Source organism: Mustela nivalis (genome assembly GCF_964662115.1).
Source record: "Mustela nivalis genome assembly, chromosome: 14".
NCBI lineage: Eukaryota > Metazoa > Chordata > Mammalia > Carnivora > Mustelidae > Mustela > Mustela nivalis.
Window position 1 is genome coordinate 75,092,948 of NC_139033.1, and position 23,337 is coordinate 75,116,284.

At 41.2% G+C, this 23,337-nt stretch overlaps 1 protein-coding gene across 8 annotated transcripts in view; it reads left to right on the forward strand.

Annotated features, from left to right (window-relative positions):
• PTPRM (protein tyrosine phosphatase receptor type M) overlaps positions 1-23,337 on the forward strand; it is a 749,942-nt gene that overhangs the window by 83,584 nt on the left and 643,021 nt on the right. The window lies entirely within an intron of this gene.

Consider the following 23,337-nt stretch of genomic DNA (forward strand, 5'->3'; position numbering starts at 1 on the left):
TAGAACCATGCCTGGCACTTAGGAAATTAATATTTATTGACTAAGTGGATATGTGGTGGCCATCTCTGACCACCCTATGTATAGCGTCCTCTCCTTACCTTACATTTTCTACCTACAATATGAAGTTGTCTTGTTCCTTGATTTATTTCCTTTACTATCTTCTCCCTCCCTTTCTCTAAGTGAAGAGAAAGTTCGAAATGGGGAAGATCCTTGCTTACCTTACTTAGCTGACATTCCAGAACCTACAGTAGTACTTGGCAGATAGTAGATGCTCACTAAATAACAGTTGGGGCATTGATTGGCTCTTCTTCCTGCTCTTCATCTTCCTTGTACAGTGCTGTCATACTCGTTCTTCACAGGGCAGCCTCACTGAATAATCTCTCTTTCACATTTGTGATGCATGTATTTTCTTTGGCCTTGGGGTACTCTGTGGACAATGGGAACTCAGGTGTGGCCAGGTTAGAAGAGAAGCCTGGCACCAAAGAATATGACTGGGTCTTTGCAGACTGGCTTATTCTCATGGAGAAGCCTTAGATTATCCCAGAAAGTCAATGATTTTGTTTCTTTTGTCTCATCTTAAAGTGGTCTATCAGTTTTCCTCATTTGGGTGGGGTCTTCAGAGACTGTGACTTGAGGAGTTCTTCTCCAGCCAGCCTTCTAGAGGGTGCCAGTGGACCCTGGAAGGTGCTGCACTTGCTCACAAGAAGTCAGACTATAGAGTACCCACAGAAGGGAGGCTTTTCAGGAGTAGCTCAGGAACCTTTGTAGAGATGGCCAGGGAGAGGCAGAACTCTTAAAGATTTATTTATTTATTTGGGTGGTGGGGAGAGAATGTGAGTGGGAGGGGCAGAACAAGAGGGAGGGAGAATCTCAAGCAGATTCCCTGCTGAGCACAAAGCCCAGTGCAAGCTCAGTGTCACAACCCTGAGATCACAACCTGAGCCAAAACCAAGAATTGGATGCTTAACTCACTGTACCACCCAGGCATCCCCTAAATCCTTAAGCACAACATTAGATCATCTCCAAATACCTGGAGACCTAAATTCACCAGGTACACACTCAAGAAGAGCCTGGGCTCTCTCTTCCCCTCAAGGGGAGCCCTCTGGCTTTCCTGACACCACCACAGGGTCACTTCATACTGGACCCAAGTCAGCTTAGTGGTGGGTTGAGTCACTGGGGCAACAGGAGAAATCTGTACAGGAGAATGGGATGGTCTTTGCACAGGGCAGAGGAGGAGGAGGAGGCAAAGGGGAAGATGTCTTCAAGAAACCGTGGATGCATATGCAGCAGAATTTAAATTTTTTAAAAAGCTGTTTTTCTTTTCACGAGAAATGAAAAGATGCAGGACCGATGTGGCCTTTGGAAGCTCTCATTACAGATGTGTTTCAGTTTCTGAATTCCTCCAAGAGAAAAGAAGACCCGAGATTGGCAGTCGGTTCTGTCTCTTGCATCAGCTGCATCTGTGGGCCATTCATGACGCTCGTGTGGGATTCTTGCCAGCGAGTTTGCTGCTCTAAAGATCTTGGCCCGGACTGAGTTCTCAGTAGGGAAAGGTTGGGAAGAGTCCTTGGAAAGGCAGCGACAACGGATGTGCCAAGAAGAGAGAAATCGGTCTCTTGCCAACATCTACACTAGTAAATGGAAACATAATCTATACTTGGTTCGAAGAATGTGATTCACCCACCCATTCATAAGAATGAAATCACGTGTAGAAGTGATCTGGTGGTTCAGAAAGATCCAGTAATCCTGCGGAAAGGTGAGGCTATTCCTGCTATAGACACATAGCATCTGCTGCCTGGAAAACCTCTTATACTGCCATCATCGGGTACTCCCAGTAGACTCCTGCTGTATACCTTCTTTGTTCTCGTTGGGTAAATGCTGAGCGATATCTTAGGATGAGGGACAATGTGGTATGGAAAGGACTTGAGTCACGATCATTACTGTCATTGGATGGTCTTATTTTCAAGTGACAACATATGCCAGGTATGTTCACATATATACTCTTTGCCAGGTATGTTCACATATATACTCTTAATAAAAGATTAATGATAAAAACCATGTCTCATTTATGCTTTCACCATCTTTAATGACCGGGAATACTCCTTCGCATTTCATAGATGTTTTGTCCATGTTTGAAAAATAAAGGCATGCTGCTGTCTGCTCCTCCCTGCGCGACAGTGTGGCTGGCACTGTGGTCCAGGGCCTTGACATTGTATTCTGAGGGGTGAGCCAACAGTCAGCATGGGGCAAGGCGGTCCAGTCTGCATGGTGCTAACTTGGTGCCCTCTGCACAGAGCCAGCAGGTTACTAATGGCTGCGAGGAAAGACCATAGCCTGCCCCAGCACCCTGCCCATCCGCAGGCACATACCCCACATTTTCCAACTATCTTCCCTTCAGTATTTAAGCTAGTAAAAATTTTCTGTACTGGTCACCTGCTTATTTGTAACCCCATCTGAAGATAGAGTTTCATCAGAATGGGACTTCAGTTCATTGAGCAAGTATTTATTGGGTCACTGCTATGTGTGGGGCACTGTGTACTGGGGATACAGCTGTGATGAAAACCCCCTCAACATCATGCCTTCACAGTGTGTGTGTGTCTGTGTGTGTGTGCGCGTGTGTGCACACACGCGTGGCAGAGCAGGAGTCAGGAGGCAGACAGCCAGGGAAGTGTTCTCCCTATCTTTTGCTGCACAACCGGCTGCCCTTAGACTCAGTGACTAAAAAGCATAGCAACCATTTCTCTTGCTCAGGAATCAGCAGTTTGGGTGGGGATGCTTGGGGGAGGCTCATCTTGGCTTCAGAGGACATCTGCTGGGGCACTTCTTGCCAAGGCCGCAGGAGGCCCATGGGCAGTGGAAACCAGAGTCCCTTGTTGGAAGGGCAGTGAAAAAAGGCTATTCAAATACTAAAATACAGAACATTTTTTTCCCTTATTTTTGGGGACTCTTTCTGAACATGCCATGGTGTTTTTAATTTGCTTTGTAATGATGAGTTCCCTTGGACTTGGGGATACGTACTGAATGGGGCAAACCCCCTCATCCGCACCCAGGGGCCCTGCCTTGCCACTCAGCACATGCCGCCCACCAGCTTCCAGCTTCATGTCCCAGCCAGGGCTGGGGGGATGTCAAGGCAGGCTTTTTCTCTTCCCTTGGGTCCACCACCCCAACTTCTAGCACACTGGTGGTCCTCAAGGGAGTAGAGCCTCTGTGAAGCACCTGTTCAGTATCTGAAATGGGGGGAGAGGAGGGCCTGCCCACATCAAGTCACTTGCCTTACGAACCGTGACTGCTGGCTCAGGGTGGGGATAGCTCTTGCCACGCTGTACCTTGAAACATCCCAGGCTGTCCTCCCTGTGTTTACTACACCCAGGATCCTGCCTAGAGCAGAGGAGGCAGCAGTCATTGAGGGAGCATTGAGGGAGGGTGAGCAGGGGGGCCACTGGCTAGGGAAGCAGATAGCTGAGAACCTGCCCCATAGATGAAGGAGCATAAGGAAGTGAAGCCTCCGAATCCCCAACTCATGCTTCATTGTCCCATCAGGCTTCACATGCAGAATACACATTTGAGAGGAAGATTGTTAGGAAGTTCAGGGCTGGCCACAGAGCATCACATCCCATGTGTGAGCCCTTGTGAGTCCAGGTTCCCATCTGACGGCCCTGGAGTCATGTCCACAGCCAAATGCTGGAGGAAGCGCTTTCAGGTGTCCCACTCTAGTGGTAGACAAGTTGGTGCTGGCTCTCAGCTGCACTGGGTTGATTTTCCTCCAGATGAGCCTCTTCATGTGGCTTGGCCTTCCTTGCAGCACGGTGGCTGGATTCCAAGAACAAGTGTCCCAAGAGAGTCAGCCGGAAGCTACATTGCATTTTATGGTCTCGTTTTGGAAATCACATAGAGCCACTGTCACCACACTGGGTGAGTGGAGGCAATCGCAGAGGCCCACCCAGGTTCAAGGGGAGAGCATATACACTCTCCCATGTCTTGAGAGGGGATGACAAGGTTCTAGAGGAACATGTGGGTCTGGATGTACTGTCAGAGCTCTATTTTTAGAAGCCGACCTGCCACAGTGAGATGGGATTTGAGATGGGGAGAAGTGCTGTGGGGGAAAAAATAGTAAGGCAGAGAAAGGCAGAAAAGGAGCATTGACAGGGGTAGGTGGTTTGTACCATTAAATAGTGTGGTCAGGTAATGTCACCCTGACCTTTGAAGAAAGTTCGAGATGGGGCCATGGAGCTATCTGGGGAAAGAAGGTTCTAGGCAGAAGAGAGAGCCTGTCTGGAGAGAATTATGAAAGCATTAGGCAGAATCAAAGTAAAGGTGGAGGAGAGTAGCAGGAGGGGCATTCAGAAAGGAATAGGGACAAATCATTTCAAGTCTTGTAGGACACTGTAAGGTTTTTCCTGGCACATGGGAAGCCATTGAAGACTTTTGAGCCATGGTGTCATATGGTCTATTTTTTAAAAGAATCACTCTGGCTGTTTATAGAGTAGATTGTACCGGGGCAAAGGTGGAAGCCGAGTGACCTGTTAGGAAGCTATTGAAATATTCAATGTAAGAGTTGACAGTTGCTTGGAGCAGCTGCTAACGATGGAGGTTAATAAGGAGTGATCAGTCTTTGGATATATTTTTAAGGGTAGAACCAGTAGAATTTGGTAACAGATTGGATTTCAGTTAGGCATAGACAAGGTCAAGAGTGACCCCTTTGTCTTTGGCCCGAGCAGGTGATTGATGGTGTTGCCATTAACTGAGGTGTGGAAGACTGTGGGAGGAACAGGTTTGGGATATGGGGTGCGATGGGGAAAATCAAGAGTTTGGCTTGGGCATTTTCAATTTGAGATGTCAAACAGGTATTTAGTGGAGTCACTGAGCATGCAGTTAGACCTGTAGGCTGGTGCCTGTGGGAGAAGTCTAGGTTAGAGATAAAAACAAGACTTCATAGTTCCATCAAGACAGCAGGAAGAGAGTCAATGTATTTCCTGGGAGGAGCCCCCTCATTCATGTAGCTACTTTGACATTGAAGGTGAGTATTCTTTTTACCTTTAGACTGATAAGTAAGTGCTGTTATCACATTTCCTCATCCTGTATGTTTGGATAGAAAAGACTCATTCAGCCAACTGGTTTTCTTATTTTATTTTATTTTATTTTATTTTATTTTATTTTATTTTATTTTATTTTATTTTATTTTCAGTGTTCCAAAATTCATTGTTTATGCATCACACCCAGTGCTCCATGCAATATGTGCCCTCCTTAATACCCACCACCAGGCTCACCCAAACCCCCACCCCCTTCCCCTCCAAAGCCCTCAGTTTGTTTGGTGTTCCCATGTGTGTATGTATATGCATTAAATTCTAGGAATCTCAACCAATGAACTTTCCTTTGAGATACTGGACATTTATGGTTTTTTATCGCTTATCCAGGTTTTTAAGATGTTCAGATTTTCATGCAAGTAGGCGTTTGCATTTTTTTTTTTTTAACTAACTTTCATATTTGATCAGACATACTATGTAGAACTCAGCTCCAGCCTTAATAATGTTTCAAAGATGGGAGACCAAATTATCCCTCCTGCTGTCTTCCAGCAATCTGCTTCTTTTTAAAGGTATTATAATTTAAAAGAAGATTTAAATTAGGATCTTCGAAGCCTTTCCTTGGTTGTATGTGCTTAGCCTACCTATGCTTGAATCAGGGTTTTACAGAGCGGATGTATTTAACTTTTGTTAATATTTTGTGAACATATGTACCAAATATTCTATTAGATTTAAGCAATGAGATTGGTTGTTTTATGGAAACAGGGTGTGACAGACCATAAGACATTTCAAACATATATCATTAAAATACATTTCATTAAAATGTCTTGAAACCTTAAAAGGCAGAACTATTAATGAAGGTTTTGGTTAAAAAAAAAACACACATTTATTTCTGGATTCAACATTCCCTTTCTCTCTTTTCCACCCTTTGCCCTTTAGTCCTCTATCTTCCCTTTCTTCCCCCTGATTTCTCTTTTCTCTTCCCTTTCTTGACCTGTTCCCTTCCCTTCCCAGAACAAAGAGCTGGGTTGTTGTTTGCAAGGGGAAAATTGTAAAGTAAATGGAAAGGAAAGCCCAGGTTAGGCCAATACTCCTGCTCCTGTCTGTATCATGCCTGCCTTCCCTGTCCCTACTGAGCAGGGGTGAGTTACCAGGGTGTTTTTGCTGGGACTGACGTCAGGGTGGCCTTGGGCTTTGGCCGGTAATTCTATTTTAGCTTAATTAAGGGAAAGGCTCCAGCGCCCACATAATCTTCACAGCACTCCCAGCCTGCACTCTTCCATCTTATATCTCGGGGATATGGGCTTTAGATGAGACCCCTGGTGAATAAGCCTAAGCCTTCTTGTTTTTATTTATCTTTCTCAACCAATATTTCCCCCACTCTTCCAATATAAACAGTCTGCATAGAGGCTTCCTAAAGGCAGGTAAGCCCTATTGCATTTGGGGATTCGAAGGCGACTGTAGACTTTTTGAGGGATTGCGTGTTGGGCGAGTCAAAAGCCAGGGACTAATTATTTTATTTTAGGCGTGACCTGAGAGGCTGCTAGGGAAGGAGAGCCTGCGGTGCCCGGCCACAGTTCAGGTGCACACTAATTGTTTTGCATCGAAGCTCATTTTTAGTAAATAATACCAGGGGCCAACTCTATTAATATGCTCAGCCGAGAGGGACTGAGAAGCAGTTACTTCACTGATAATGATGCCGAGCAGTTTCAGGTGTTAGAATTTTATTAAGACTAGGTGTTGTCTCTCACCATACCATTTACATTTTGTGTCGAGTATTTCAAATTAATCATGACTATAATTAATAGTTGTCATAATTAGATTACCATTTTGTGATGATCCGCAATGTAACAGAAGATGAAGAAGAAAAATGAGCAGGACAACTTGGCGTTCAAGACTTATCTAAACAGGTCATCTCTGAGGATTAATGCACTGAGGCTTCATTCCACGGTGGCTTGTTCTAACAGCTAACAATGGAGGCCGTTTTGATGGGAAGTGGAGCTCTTGGGGGGCCACCAAGGCTAGAACGTTTCAGGAGGACAGTATTGTAATGCTGGCTCTCGTGGAAGTATAGGTCTTTTGATAACCGCAGAGAAACCAGGAAGGAAATCTGTGGTTTTTATATTCCTAAAAAGCTTCATTGAGTTAAGGACTAGTATGCATAATCTAACAACAAAAAAAAGTCTTGTATTTTAGAACTTTAATGAATTCTTGAACATATTTCATACAGAAGATTTTTAAAAAGCTTTTTGAATAGCTCTTATTAACCTAAAGAGACACTTAGTTAACTATCCATAGGCTAAAAGGAGAAGGACATTTGCATGGAAGTCACTTTTCAGCCATGCTTTACCCTAGAATGATTTCAAATGATTGTATAATGAGGGCAAAAAATTACAGGGCTACATATAAACTGCATGCTACTTAATAAATTATTCATCTTAGCCCAAAGGTATAATTATTCAGTGAAATGAGAACTAAGAAAATTAGTTCTGTATTAATGTTTATTTATACAGATAATTTTTTTTCCTTTACGTGGTCACATTTTCTTGCTAGAGGTAATCTAAAGGCAATCCACATAAAATGTTAAATCAGGTTGAAATTCCCAGGGTCAACTGAGTTCCTCTGTTTCTATTTCTGTTGATAGAATTTGTTTGCTTCTAGAGAAAAAATTTCTTAAAAAAAAAAAAAAAAGTCCAACTCTCTTTAAAGCACTCCTTTTTGGGAGCACCTGGTTGGCTCAGTGGGTTAAAGCTTCTGCCTTCGGCTCAGGTCATGATCTCAGGGTCTAGATTTGAGCCCCACATTGGGCTCTCTGCTCAGCAGGGAGCCTGCTTCCTCCCCTCTCTCTGCCTGCCTCTCAGCCTACTTGTGATCTCTGTCAAATAAAAAAAATAAAATTAAAAAAAAAATCTTAAAAAAGGAAAGGAGCGGGGGTGACTCTTGGTTTCGGCCCAGATCATGTCTTGGGATGTGAGATCGAGCCCCATGTGGGGTTCTGTGCCCATTTCAGAGTCTGCTTGAAATTCTCTCTCCCTCTGCCCTTCTCTGCTCCCGTTCTCATGCTCTCTCTCTCTCAAATGAATAAATAAAATGTTAAAAAAAAAAATAGAAGGACAGGAATAGCAAGGAATTTCACCAAAAGCATGCCTGCAGACAAGCCCACCTGCTCCTGAGAGAAGGGTCAGAACAACACTATTTTGAGTCCTGGCCAAGATGGCTTTCTCTCATGTCTTCCACTTTATCACCCATAGCCTCTCTTTCCACAGCCCAGATCAGAAACCATGATTTTTTGGTCTTAATTCTTACTTAGCTTCCAGTTGCACCAGTATTTAACACATTTTTGTTGCATTGTCTTCTGCTTCTACCCTTGACTCCTATAGTATCCAGAACAGCAGATAGAAAGATTAGTTCTGAGAACACTGGGAACAAATCATTCTTCTGCTTAAACCCTTTCAGCAGATTGTCATCTCAGAGTGAAAACTGAAGTCTTCTCCATGGCCTCTGAAGCCTGCTGAGTGTGGCCCTGTTACCTCTGTTCCCTGTCACTCAGCCTCTCCTCTCCCAGCTGACTGCTGCCCTACTGTCCTTCTTTCTACATGTGCACCATGTCAGCCCTGCTCCCCACATAGCTGCCTCCAGCCCCCTCCTCACATGCCTGCTCTGCTCACTTATGCTGAGAGGTCTTTGTATAAAACCCACTTTCTCAACTACTCCATATAACTATAATATCGTCAGCCCTAGGCTTTCATTGCCTTTGCCTGCACTGTCTTTTCTGCTTATCATTCACTACCTTCTAGAACTCTACGTAATTCACCTATTATATTCTTTGTTTATTATGTGCCTACTTGCTTGAACAGATGATCACCATCTCTTTTGTTCAATGGTATGTGCTGAATGCCTTAGAACAAAGCCTGGCACATAGTAGGAGCCAGTAAGTATTTGTTAAATGAGTGAATGTATGTATATCATGAAACTCTTCCATGAACATGGTCCATCTGCTGCTCCCGGGGTGTATTAGAGAGCACCCAATTACCATGTTGTGAATGCTCCGTGGCCAACAGGACTTTCCAGCTGTAGAAATCTACGGAAGCCAGGGCAGGAAGGTATGAAGCAATGGAAACAGTGGGGAGCTTGAGTGGGCTCAGAGGTAGAAGTTAGCACAGTGACATGACCCATTTCCCTACCCCTTGGTGGTAACCAATCCCATAGGGAGAAGGCCTCTGTTTGGTGGCAGTGGCCTATGATGAGAACTACTTGTGTAGTTTGGGTGTTGCGTGGATGGCCTGATTTGTACGGATGTCCCCCTTGTGTTCAACCTGAGAGAATTTCATGAACTCCCCCAGGGCTCTGCCGTTTACATATGTGTTTGGATCCCAGCATTTCTAGAGCAGTGGGGATAGCTTACCTGATCTGTGAGGTCTATGCTTGTTTCCGGGACACTGGGTTACTGTTTGCTTGGAAACTTTCGCAGCAGGAAGCAGTGAAGCGAAGGACATTTTTGGAAGAGTTAAATGTCAGAGATGAGGCTAAAGGCAAGGAGCTGAATCTTTTGTTTCAGTAACCTTTCTGTTCAGTAACATTTCTGATGGGCAGCTGTGCGATTCCCTCTCCCTCAACAGGCAGAGGAGAGTTAGGGAGACAATGCATGTTATTTTATAGTTTCATTTAATCTAGTGAAGGGTTTGAATTGCCTTATAGACTATTTCAACAGTAGTGAACAAAGCCACACTGTTTATGAAATACAGTGTGAACCATAATTATAGTGTAACATTTTCTTGGAACCACATTTAAGAAACTAAAAAGTTTAATGTATTTTAATTATATATTTTGTATATTTTATTTAACCTGAATATCCAGAATATTATCATTTGAATCTGTCATCAATAAAAAGTTGATTAATGAGATATTTTACTTTTTTAAACTAAGCTTTCAAAATTTAATGTGTATTTTATTCTTTCATCTCAACTTGAACTAGACACCTTTCAATACTCAATAGCCATATATGACTGGGGTTATTATATTGGACAGTGCAGCTAGAAAGAGTTTAGGATAAGATAAAAACACTGTGTATAGATTCTCCCTCACTCTCCCACTTTCTCTCTTAAAAAAGTTTGCTTTGATGTAAAGTATATTTTCAGTCCATAAATTATGTTGCAGCATGCTTGATATTACGAAGTCAGACTGTGGAACACAAAGAAAATGTATATTGCTCTATAGCCGATCATGAACATAGTTAATAGCAATTGTATTTCACCTTAACTGGTGAGTGAAGTAGCAAAGATATATCGACTAGAAGCAGAGAAAATAACTGGAGTCTATAAAAACATTGATGCGGCAGTCTGGCCAAAGAGTGTGCTCATTTGTATATTGTAAGAGCATTATCATTTCAAAACTGAGATGAAGTTTTATATGGAGTAGTTATATCTTGGACCTCTTCCAAGGAATCTTAGCTGTTAAAGACCCCAAATGAATTCTGAAGATTGTATTCTAAGGATGCTTTCTGGTATGACAGGCAACTTGGCTGACTATGTAAGATGAGTGGAAGTTGTAACACATGCTGAGAATCCTACAGCATTGTCTTGATAAAGACAAGGAAGAAGGTAGGTCTTCTATCAGGAATAAGTACATTACATATTTGCTCTCCATCTTCTGAGCAAAAACAGAAGTGATGGCCTTTAGATTTAAAACAACAAAAAAAATGTTGCATAAAGATGTTAAAATGAAATAGAAAATTTTTAATGTTGGGAAGAATCCCCGGGTCTTAGCTCTCTTTTTTATCGGGTCTTCTAGTTCATTCCCTCTCTAATCCTTTTGCGCACCCCCCACCCCCATGTGCTGTTTGCCCCTCCCCACCTAAAGATTTGGAGAGACAGATAATTATATACACACCAGCTAAATGTCTGGTAAAATCCCTGGGCAAACCCGAATTGACTTGTGTGGAACTGAATTTAAAAACACTTGATGGAATATTGCTCCAGTCTCTGAACACTTGTCAGGTCATATTTCCTGCTTTGCCTCCATTAGCAGGAGATGTGCTTTGGTCCTGAGAGATGCTTTTGCCAGACACCTCCTACCCCTAACCCGCTGCTTCCTTCTGATTGCATAACTTGCTTCCAAGGGCTCAGTGTCTGTCAGCTCTTCATTTTGTCATGCTTAATTAGAAAAAATATATGTAATAGCCTATCTGCATTTTTTATACCTGACAACTGTCTTTTTATGAAGTATATGTTTACATTATGAAATAGATGTTTCATTATTGTATGAATGGAATAGATAGTAATACAGAATACATAATAATTATTATTTCTAAGATATTCTACCAAAAGAAAGTAATGAATTGAGAGAAAATCAGTGATTGTGTCTAAGTCAGTGTTACATAGCTGGCCATTATACTTGATCATGGTTTTACATTTAGGGTTGTGCTAGCTGAGTGGAAGAGAAAACTAGCTTTTTTAAAGCCCATAAAATTGCTTTAGTTTAATTCTGTCTTGGTTTAAAAAATAAATAAATTAAAAACTTACAACATACATGGCAATGAGCTTAGAATTTTATACTGGCCCATACACCAAAGTACACAAGTGGTGGAGATGTTTAAAGCTTTATTTGTACCTGGCAGGGTGAAGAAACGAAGGTGGCCATCTGTAATCATCACTGTTAACTTTTAGATGTAATTTCTCAGGGAAGAACCTACCCTTCTTAAAGCACTCAGCCTGAATTTATTCAGGATTAAGTTTAAATGAAAGTTAATCCCTGACATTGGTAAGGATTATAATTTTCCAGGCATGTCTTTCAAGAACCCATTTTTAAAAATGATGTACATGCTTAACAAGTGTTGGAATCCATGGTCACTGAAGTGGGGAGCCTTTTCTCATCAAGTTTGTTAATAAGTAGAAAGCAATATATATATTTAAGACTTGTGCATAATGTAATAGTAAAATACAGTGAAAATAATTTGTCTTTTAGAAATAAGTTCAGTCTTTGGAAATATTCAAAATAGAAAATTGAAGGCTAAGTAATTTTTCCATAATTTAATCAACTTAGTAAGACTTTTGGGATAGTATTTGGTTGGCTTTACCAAAAAAATGTATCGGCTTTAGTTTGAAATGTTTAAAAATTAAACAAAAACTTAGTTAAAGATGGTGGAGAAAAAGCTTTTTATTCCATTTTCTGCCTGAAGCTCCCAAAAGGAACAAAGAGAATAAAAATCAAAGAAGAAAATGCTGTCTTCTGTTAAGAAGCCATAACCTCAGGTCACAAACTGTAAGGAGTATCTGCTAAATATAGTAAAATTCGGACCAAAGATGAAAAGATGCTATGAGCTTACACAATCCCAAAATTTAGGACAGGATGCAGATTTCTCAAGTAGTCAGCCCTGTAGAAATAAATGGCATCACTAAGGTGATAAGATAGGAGATGTGGGACTCTTTCTGTAGCAGCTCTGTTGGAACCGATAGAGAAGAATCCTTGGGTACAGTTGGGCAGGTTGTGCACTAAACAACCCTAGGGACTCCATTATCATCGAAGACTAGGTGAATGGAGTCCCCTGGACTGAGTGCCCAACGAGAGTGCTTATGTTGGCCACCATGGTGACCATGTGCCATCTTAATGTGTAGTATCTTAAATATGGGGGACTGCTCAAAGTAAAGTTAGGAGAGGGGTCAGATAGTGGTGGTCATGAGATCACCACACAAACAGGCTGTGACATGAGGAGCTTCCCTCTAAGGACTCTGTGCTTAAGCTGAGAGAGTCACACTGAAAAGCCAAGTATGAAGTACTCCCAGGGTACAAAGACTTAGTTAACAGTAGTGAAGAGAATACTGGAATTTTCTTTCTGTATTTGAAGCTTGCGGCTCTCCTCTCTTACCATTTGGCATGTGGCTGGTTGTCTCCATCCCAGCATGGATACCACGCCTTGGGAGAGAGAGAGCAAACTCATAGAAGAAAGGACCACAGATGAAAGGTGCCTGTATCAGAAGGCAAAATATCTCGCAAACAGAAATTCCGACTCCTAGTTCTTCATGGACTCCAAGGAAGAAGAATAACTGGGTTTTCTACAAAATAAGCAAACAAACAGTTTAAAGAAACGATAACATTTAGTGAGAAGAAAGAAGAAAGAAACTGAGCTGATCCATTCTGGTGAAGAAATGAGAGAGAAAAATAAAACCATATTAAAGATGAAAGTCACATTAGAAGCCACAAAAAATAATAAGCACAAGTTAAAACAAGGGATATACCAGTCAGACTCGAGAGCCTCCTACCAAAAAAAAAAAAAGTAAAAAAGCTGCAGATGACACATTGAAGGAGGAAGGATTATCTGTCACATAGTTGCTTATTTTTTGAAAGTAAGAGTAAGATATGGGAAAAAATATTCAGAGGCATAATAGGAGATGATGTTACTGGTAAAGATTATATGTGGAAGTCTTCGGAAGGGCACACTGTTTACTAGGGAAGAGAAAACTAGGAAACATGAGTAAGAAGCAATGTACTGCTGAGCAGTCAAGGACGCTCAGGGAAGCAGGACTAGGGCATAGGGTCGTAGGGCCTCTCACAGCTGTGGGAGCACAGGAGGGCAGAGGCTGGCATAAGCTGAGTGGAGGAATGAGTTGAGGTGAGGAGGTGGAGAAGAACATAGACAAATCTTGTAAGAAATTTCATCATGAAGGGAAAGAAGCCTTGTGGATATACCTACAGAGGGACTTGGGATTGAGAAAGGGCATGTTTTTAAGATGGGAGAGACTTGCAAATATTTAAAACATTCTTAGAAGACAGAGGAAAGTGGTTCTCAGCTTTGTCTGAACACTGGTGGCACCTGGAATCCTTAAAAAAAAAATACTTTGTTGTTGTTGTTGTTGTTGTTGTTGTTAGTTTAAACATGATGTTGAGGGCGCCTGGGTGGCTCAATGGGTTAAGCCTCTGCCTTTGGCTCAGGTCATGATCTCAGGGTCCTGGGATCGAGCCCCGCATCAGGCTCTCTGCTCAATAGGGAGCCTGCTTCCCACCCCCCTACCCCCTGCACCTGGCTCTCTGCCTACTTGTGATCTCGGTCAAATAAATAAATAAAATCTTAAAAAAAAATTAAAAAACAAAAAACAAACAAACAAAAGCCCCATGATGTTGATGTTGGGTCCTACCCACAGAGGTTCCCCTGTGATTGGTATTGGGCATGGCAGGTGCTGGGATTTTTAAAAGCTGCCCCAGGTGATTCTAAGGAGTAGCTGAATTTGAAAACCGTTTTTAAGAAAGTTGAAACAGAAAAAAAAAAACAAAACAAAAACAAAACACACAAAAAACCAGAAAGTTGAAATGGAGTCCCAAGAAGATGGGAGGTATGTTGATCCTAAGCTTGGTGGATAATCCCAAAAGAATAGGATTTCCACTTCCATTGTGGAAGTGGTGGGAGGCAGATGGGAGCTAAAGAGATTTCCACTCTGGCTTCAGTTTTCTCTGTGAAGGGGCAGAAGGTGGGGAAATGTGCTGGGAGGAAGATGGGAAGGTATGGAGCAGAGGAGCAAATGCGTAGCCGTTTTATGGAGAATGAGAATGAGAGAGAGGAACCCAAAGGCTGGGCAAGCAGAGTTGATAGGCTAAATGAAGTTCAAGGTCATAGTTTCTGTATGGGCAGCTCTTTCTCTCTCTTAGGTATAGATAAGGCACAACACAGATGAGAGAGAGGTAAGTTTTCCAGCAAAGAGAAGAGAAGTTAGTTACTGTGAGGTTCTCCAATTTTGTACTGGTGGAAGTAAATAAATATAAAAACAACACATTAGATTAAATTCTGTCAAAATCTCCTTTGGTTGGCTCTTCATTCTGTCTCTGTGAATAGCATAGAAATGAAGCCACACGCGATCCTTTTTGCTCCATTAAATGGAAGGAAATGACTTTTCATACTAGAAGTTCAAAAACACAAGTGGGAAGTGCTCAAAGCCCTAACTCTTTCCCCCTGAGTGACGTTCACATTTTAGAACTAGCATGTGGTTTGCAGTCAAGGGTGCATTGGCACCATGGTGATAAGTGTTGAAACAGTGTGCACACTAAGGCTGCATCTAGAAATACACTTTGAGTCAACTTGGCAGAAGGCATAAACTAAATCTGTTTCAATAAAACAATCCTGCTTTGTAAATACCACACATAGAAAGTTATTCTTCTTGTTAGGTTCTGCTGGCGGGGTCCTGGGAGTAGAGAGCTTTGTTTTAGCTTCAGGCCTCCATTCTTGCAGTGTTCTAAAACACGATTTCAGTTGTGCAGATAGTTTGCATTTTAAATCCTCTCCCATAACTTGCCAGAAGCTGTCCTTGATGCTGGGGACATTGTGACATTTTAAAGGAAGACTGAAAAGGCCTGGATGTGTGAGCGCCATCATCCACAGGGTACCCTGACAGAAGGCCAGGGCCAACGTTCAGGAAGAGCCCATGCAGAGCCTGTAGGGGAGGAGGAAAACAAACACATGCGTGAAAATTAAATCCAGCACAGTCGAAAACATCCCTGGAAGTTTACTGATGTCACAACTTCTTTTCATTCCAGTGGTGAGGACAGAATGAACATTGACTGCTTGGATATGTTTTCAGAACAACTTCCTGATGCTCTTATCACTTGGTGAAGAATATGGATATTGTTTACCCCACGGCTGACCCTTCTCCACACACCGACTTTTGCAGATAACCAACATGACACAGAACTCGGCGGCTGATGGAAAAGACATTTTGTTTACTCTTACATTCACTACATTTTTTTAATTGTAAAATTAAATGTGGCATTCTGCTAGGCATCAAGGGATGAAGACATAATTCAGACATGGCTCTTGTTCCCAGGGAAGTGTAGTCGAAGTTTCTAGAAGCCCAGGGAGGCAAAGACATTTTCTTTGGCTTACTTTTTCATTCTTGACTGTTAGAAGACAGAAATCATTTATTGTTGTGATTGTTGGAAAAATTCTTTTGTTTCCTGACTATCTTCTTTAGTGACAGGTTAGTAGATAGATAACTTCTTATTCACCTCAGAGCCCTGACGTTAAGAAAAGTTGGGTGCCCGCTCATCAGTTCCATCTGTGGGGGTGTAGTCTTCCCTGTGTCCAGTGTTTTGGTGAACTTGAACTTCATATCTCATCCTTGTGCTTTAGCCTGATTTATACTGTATCTGGTTTGCAAAGGTCAGCTGTAAATGGTTGATATGTAGCTGAAATCAGCATTACTGACTTTTATATCTAAGGTATCATCCTCTCATCCCTCACAAAAATTTTACGTCTCAAAATAGTTGGTTGATGTCCCATCTGGGCAAGTTTTCTATTAGCTGGAGAGTGATTCTAACTCAGTGTTTGTATGAAGAATTAGAATGTTAGGAGCCCTCCCCCCGCAAAAAATCTAAAGATTTAAACTATACAATTCTTACTGACAAGTGTTTTATTGATGTGAATGTGGCTGATTATTTAAGAACTAGAACAATAACAGCAAGATGATTTTTGTTAACTCCTGAGAATATGAAAATATTTTTTAAAAAGTACTTTCTTAGCTCTTTGATGGGCACTTATGAGTCTTTGAACTGATACTATTTTTTATTTTGTGTTTTGCATATTTTGATTCTGAATTCACTGATAAGCTGTTCTAGCGACAGTTGTAGAATTTATTTGGGAATTTATTTTGGAATTTAAGGAGTAGCATTTTCTCTTTACTTAAAAAGCTGACACTTCATAGAAAGATGACATTTAATACCCTACTCATCCCAAATACCATCCCCTTTTCCAAAGGTTTTTCTCTTTCCAATTTGATAAACCAGTTGTGTAAAAACTGCCTGTTTATAGAATTGCCCTGAGGCAGCCAATGATTACATATTTCTTACAGTTTGTGAAACCCCACCAGATTCTTCCCCAAAGACAAGCTTTTGGAATTGTTTGGAAGTTAATAAGTACATTGTGTAAGGGACCGACTTTACTTTTCCAGCAATAACATTGGATGCTTGCAACCCAAAGTGACAAGTGGTTACTGGCTTAACAGCTGTGTGTTTTAGCAGATAGAGCAAAACAGTAAGTTTTAATATCTACATGTAGGGATAGAATCCACCAGAACGTACCACTCTTATCTTGAGCAAGAGAACCAGATGGACCACAGTTGAAAGGGAGTTGACGAGTACACCTTCCTTAGAAGGCCTTTCTCTCTCTGGTTGATTAATATCTCACTGCCCCCCCTTAAACACTCATTCCATTAAGACAGAGGCGGCTCTGTTTCTGATCACCATGTGGCAGAGTTCCTGGCACAGGCTACTTGGCTCAGGTCTTGGAGTAAAATCCAAAGTCCTCCCCTGGGTGAGCAGGCCCCCTGCCCACCTCACGCTCATTCTGGAGGACCATGCCCTTTTTTCGGAGCCTTTTGCTGCCATTTCTCCTGCCTGAAATACTCTGTTCCCCTTCCCTTAGATTTCTGCTCCAATGCTACCTTTTTGGCAGACAGCCTCTCCTTTGCTCTCCTGCCTGCCACTTGCTTGTGGAGAAGTCAATAAACTGATATCTCCTAAAAAAAAGAAAAATAATAATAATGCTACCTTTTCAGAGAGGACAGCCCCACCTTCCATATAAAATCAAACAGTTCCCACTCCCTTCAGCCCACATTCTCTTGCCCTAACCTGACTCACTTTCTCTGGGGGTTATCCTTTAATGAGTTACACATCTATTTATTTACTCTTTGTCCACCCCAAGCAGTGTGACCTCCAAAAGACAGAGTCTGCTTGTACTTGGTTTCCCTTGAAGGAATGAATGAAGGAAGCGAGGTGTTCAGTGTTTGGGGGATGAACAAGTGAGTGCAGAGATGTGATTCCTGTGGCATCCAAGTGAGGAAGCCCTCCAAACATGGTCCTTTAGGAAGTAGGTGGTGATTATACTAGATGAAGGCAGACATCCTAAAAAGGGGATATCTTGTGGCAAAGGGGTGGTTAGCCCATCATGGCTCAATGGTCACAGGTAGGGTGACTATATGTCTCTTTTTTCTTAGGCTAGTCTTGGCATACACCTATTTTTCCAGCTTAATATTCACTAGCAGCCTTTTTTACCCTTAAAAGTTTCCCTGGTTGGATTATAAGATACTCAGATGCTCCTGAGTTACCCTGGCTCCACTGATTTTTTGACTCTATGATGGTGTAAAAGCGATTCACATTCAGTAAAAATTATACTTCGAATTTGGAATTTTGATATTTTCCCAGGCTAGCAGTTTGTAGTAAAATATTTTCATGATGTAGGGCTGCGCCAGGGAGCCTCAGCTCCTAGTCAGCTATGCTGTCATGAGGACAAACAACGGATATTCCTACAACTCTTCTGTACACATACATCCATCATGTTCCTCCCTTTCAGTAGAGCATTCAGTCAATTACATGAGATATTCAACTCCTCATTATAAGATAGATTTTGCGTCTGATGATTTCACCCGACCACAGGTTAATGTGGGTCTTCTGAGCCCATTTCAGGTAGGTGAGGCTGACCTATGATGTTTAGAAGGTTAGGTATATTGCATGCCCTTTTTAAAAAATTTAAATTTAATTAGCCAATGTAGGGTACATCATTAGTTTTGATATAATGTTCAGTGACTTGCTCATGTGATGAGCAGTGGTTGTGTGTCTTACAGACACTTTTGACTGATGCTATTTTCATCTTAAGATGGGTTTATTGGGATGTTAGTACATCATAGATCAAGGAGGATCTGTATGGTCATCCTACTTAAGAGATTTGATTGCACCCAGGGATGCTGTTCTATGGATGGATGAGAACTCAAAGTGGGAAGCAGTCAGAGAAGCAGCTTTGGGGACACAAGTACATTTCATCCTTGACTGAACAGGGCCTCAGGGGAGTGAGGTCTTTCTTTAAGGAACTACTGAGGATGTGCCGTTTGGACCAGCAAGCACTGTCCTGTCGTCTGTCAGGTCCTACAGAAGTAGACTCAGCAGTGACTCAAGAACAATGGTGATTTTAGTTGATGCTAGCTGTCCACATGGTCAATGCAAACCAAACCCTCTCCCCCGCAACTGCCACACACCCCCTCCATCCTGCAAGCCCCCACTCTGGCCAGCTTCAGTTTTGGGGGTTTGGGGCAATTTGGTGGTGGTAGTAACCTGCTGATGGGAAGCTTGTACCATTACATTTAGAAATGAACAGGGTATGACTAGGAGTACATCCTGAATGTGGGGAATGGTTGGTCTCAGGCAGCTGTTTATGAAGAAGATCACATGGGCTATACTTGTATAGGTAGCAGGTAATATTTAGCTAAAATATTAAGTCTACGTATGTTCATATATAGTAAATGTAGTTTATCAATCTAAAGTGTATCCTACTTTTCAATTCTCATTTTTATTGCAAAATCATTTAGGCTTGCTATTATAAGAGTTAAATCTTCTTTCTTTTTGGAACCCAGTTTTTTTGAGGTTTTCAGTGCAAACACTTTGGCTTGCATCTTTCTGCATGTTTTCTATCCTTAGGCATAGGTATATAAATATGTAAAACATACAGATAAAGAACACCTCTCTGTTTTATTTTACAGATGCAGCATAATGTCATACCCAACACTTACCAAAAAGTCTTTTTCACTTAGCATTTCAAAACATCTTGGCTAGTTAATACATATCGATCTCCTCCATTCTTTTTAATTGCAGCTTAATATTCTATGTATGGATAGAGCATCGATTCAGTCATATCCATGTGATGTGCTTTCAAGCTATTTCATTTTGTGCTATTACAAATACCTTTTAAACAAAAGATACTTGCCTATATCTATCCTTAAATGCTGATGCTTTTATTTCTGTGGAATAGACTCCTCAGAGCAGGATTGCTGAGTCAAGAGGGTATGTGCATGTTCAGTTTAACTGCCATCACTAGAGACTTTCCCCAAAGGATGTATAATCTATCCTCCTTGTAGCAATAGGGGGCATTCCTGTTTTCTCACACCTTTGCCAGCACTGGATGCTTAAATCTTTTTATTTTTTCGAATCCTTCAAGTAAACAATGAAATTATCTTTATTTTTGCCCTTCATTTTTGAGCTTATATTTTATCACATGGTCAAGTATTTTGTTGTAGTCTGTAACTGCAAGATATTTAGCATTTACAAAAATTGCTGATAATCATTAAATAAAATTTAGACAACTAGGAAGATACACTGTTCAAATTTTTAAAACATCGAATATATCTTCCTATGCCATATTAGGTGACTTATTTAACATACAAGGACTTTTTTAAATTTACCTATTTGCACATTTGATTCTAAGTATGGCTGATAAGGAACTTTCAGATCAGAGTTGATAATTGGGAATTTTTTTTATTTTTTCTGAGGTCTATTTATAAAATTTTAGCATCCAAAGTTTTATAGTGAATTATGTCCATCTCTAATAGACTTTTTGAGCCTAAAATATATGGAAGGGTCAAAGAACATAACAGAAACTTCACAAAAGAAGATACACAGATGGCAAACAAGCATATGAAAAGATGTTCAACATCATATGTCATCAGGAAAGTGAAAATGAAAACAACAATGAGATACCACTATATATGTATTAGAATGGTCAAAATCCAGAACAAAACACTAACAGCACCAAATGCTGGTGAAGATGTGAGTAATAACAGGAACTCTCCTTTATTGCTGATGGGAAAGCAAAAAAGTATTTTGGAAGATAATTTGGCAGTTTCTTACAAAACTAAACATATTCTTATCATACCACCGAGCAGTCACAGTCCTTATGAAAGGTTAGGTCCACAGAAAAACCTGTAGTTGGATGTTTAATGCAGCTTTATTCATAATTGCCAAAACTTAGAAGTAACCAAGATGAACTTCAGTAAGTGAATGGGTGAATAAACTGTTGTACATCCAGAAAATGGAGTATTATTCAGCACTGAAAAGAAAAGAACGATCAAGCCAAGAAGATGTGGAGGAAACTTAAATGCATATTACTGAAAGAAGCCAACCTGAAAGAAACCAGTACTATATCGTGTCAACTATATGCCATTCTGCTTAAGGCAAAACTGTGGAGACTGTAAGGGGATCATAGTGGTTTCCAGTGTTGAGTGGTGAAGGGAGAGATGAGTAGGCAGAGCACAGAAGATTTTTGGGTCCATGAAGCTATTCTTTATGATATTACAATGATGGATACATGTTATTATACTTCACCCAAACCCATAGAATTTATAACACCAAGAGTGAATTGTAATGTCAGTTATGGACTTTGGGTGATTGGGATGTGTCAGTGTCAGTTCATCCTAGGGAAAATGTGTACCACTCTGGCAGGGGATGTTGATAATGGGAAAGTGATGTATAATAGTGGAGGTCAGGAAATATATGGGAAGTTTCTGTACCTTGCCCTCTAATTTGGTATAAGCCTAAAATTACCCCCCCAAAATAAAATCTTTTAGGGTGTCTGGGTGGCTCAGTCTTAAGGTTAAGCATCCGACTTTTGTTTTTAGCTCAGGTCATGATCTCAGGGTCTTAAGATCAAGCCCCGAGTTGGGCTCTGTGCTGAGGTGGAGCCTGGTTTAGATTCTCCCTCTCCCTTTGCGTGCCCCCCACTCCTATGATCTTTCTCTCTCTCTAAATAAATATTAAAAAGTTTAAAAATATAAAAAAGTAAAATATTTTATAAAGTAATATGGAAGGCTGTGACCTATTAATTTGTCATGTAATTTTAAGTTAATAGTTAACCTTGGTCATAGGCTTTTTTAACCCATTATTGAAGCTTAGTGGAAGTTTTGAATTCTAGATATTTCAAGTACAAAGGAATCAAATGTGATGGAGAGGGGCAAGTGAATGAGTGGTGGTTCACTTTGGCCATGTGTGATTCTGTGCCATGCTGCAATGGCATTTCTATCCCTTAAACCAAAGGCAACTGCATGAATAGCAGCTTGCTTACAGCAGCGTGCTATATTCAAGGTGGCAGGTTTCTGTCTCCAAGGGCCTTGGTGTATTGTGAGAACTTCATTGATTGACACTTGAATTGTTGCAGCACAACATAAAAATATATTGTTGTCTGGTAGTGATGAAGGGAATTGTGTTATGGCACCTCATGCTTGTGAGGGATGACATTTTCGAGGAGATGTATGGAAAATATTCCCACCTGTTAGAACTGTTGTATACTTCCTCTGTCCAATTGCACATAGACAAGGGACTAATATATTGGGAAATGCTCCTGTACTGTTTTACCTGGGAAACGAGGCATTTTTTTTTTTTTTACTTGTACAGAGAAAACTGAAGAAGTACCTATTATTTTACAACTTAACAATGTAAGTATGCCTCAAAAATAATGAAATATATCCTTCTTGTTGGCCCTTACAACTTGCCCTAGCTGTGACCTCACCTAACTGTGTGCCATGCACATTGCCACTCTTCCTTCCTATACCGTCTCAGAATAGCCACTCTTGATTCAATGTCTGCCCTGGATGGCAGGTTCAACATTTGGCTCAATCCCTAGAGAACCTGCCCAGCCCCTAGGAAGTAACCATTTTCCCTATTCTCTAGTGGCTGCAGACATACTTGAATCTTGGAATCCAACATGGAATGGTTGATGGAGTGAAGGGGAAATGTGTGTGAAGTGAATGCTCAGAAGAAGGAGGATGCTGCACTTTAGAAACCTTGAACTTCCTTAAGGTTAATATGCAAGGAAAGCAGTAATTTTTCTTGAGGGGCTTTCCCCCCTTTTGAAATATAGTTATTTTGTGAATCTCAGACTTGGCCGAATAATGATGGATAAATTTAATGAGTCCTTCTCATCAACTATTATTTATTATTTCATTTAATCCTCAGATAGCTATGAGAAGGTATTCCTATTATCCTTTTGGTTGAGATTGAGAATCAGTGGTGTTTAAAGTATCTTACTAGGAGGGCAGTCCACGATGGCATCACTGTGAGACTCTGAACTCACCTTACCCCCTGGACACAGAATCTGCTCCTACATATACAGCAGTTCCTTTTTAAAAAGAAACAAGGACTAATTGAACAGCTTCTGCACAACAAATGACAGAGGGACCAAATACAGAAGGCTAGGAGAGATGGAGAAATGATAATGATGGGTACCCCACTCCTGACACTGCAACCTTGGTAGGGCAGGTTATCACTGAAGGGCTCAGTGAAGATTTGACTACGCTGGGGCATAGAGAAGAACCAGTGGTACAAAGGGAAACTAGAATATAAATGAAGGAAATCTGTTAACTAACCCCACAGTGTTTCCCAGACTAGAGGGTAACTGTTGGAACTCTCTCTAATGTCAAAGGCTGTGGTGAGTCCCACTTTTTATGCTCCCCTCCACCTTGGGAGATGGGAGAAGGATCCAGGTATTCTAGCTGTCCTTGTAGGGCTATCCCACTGT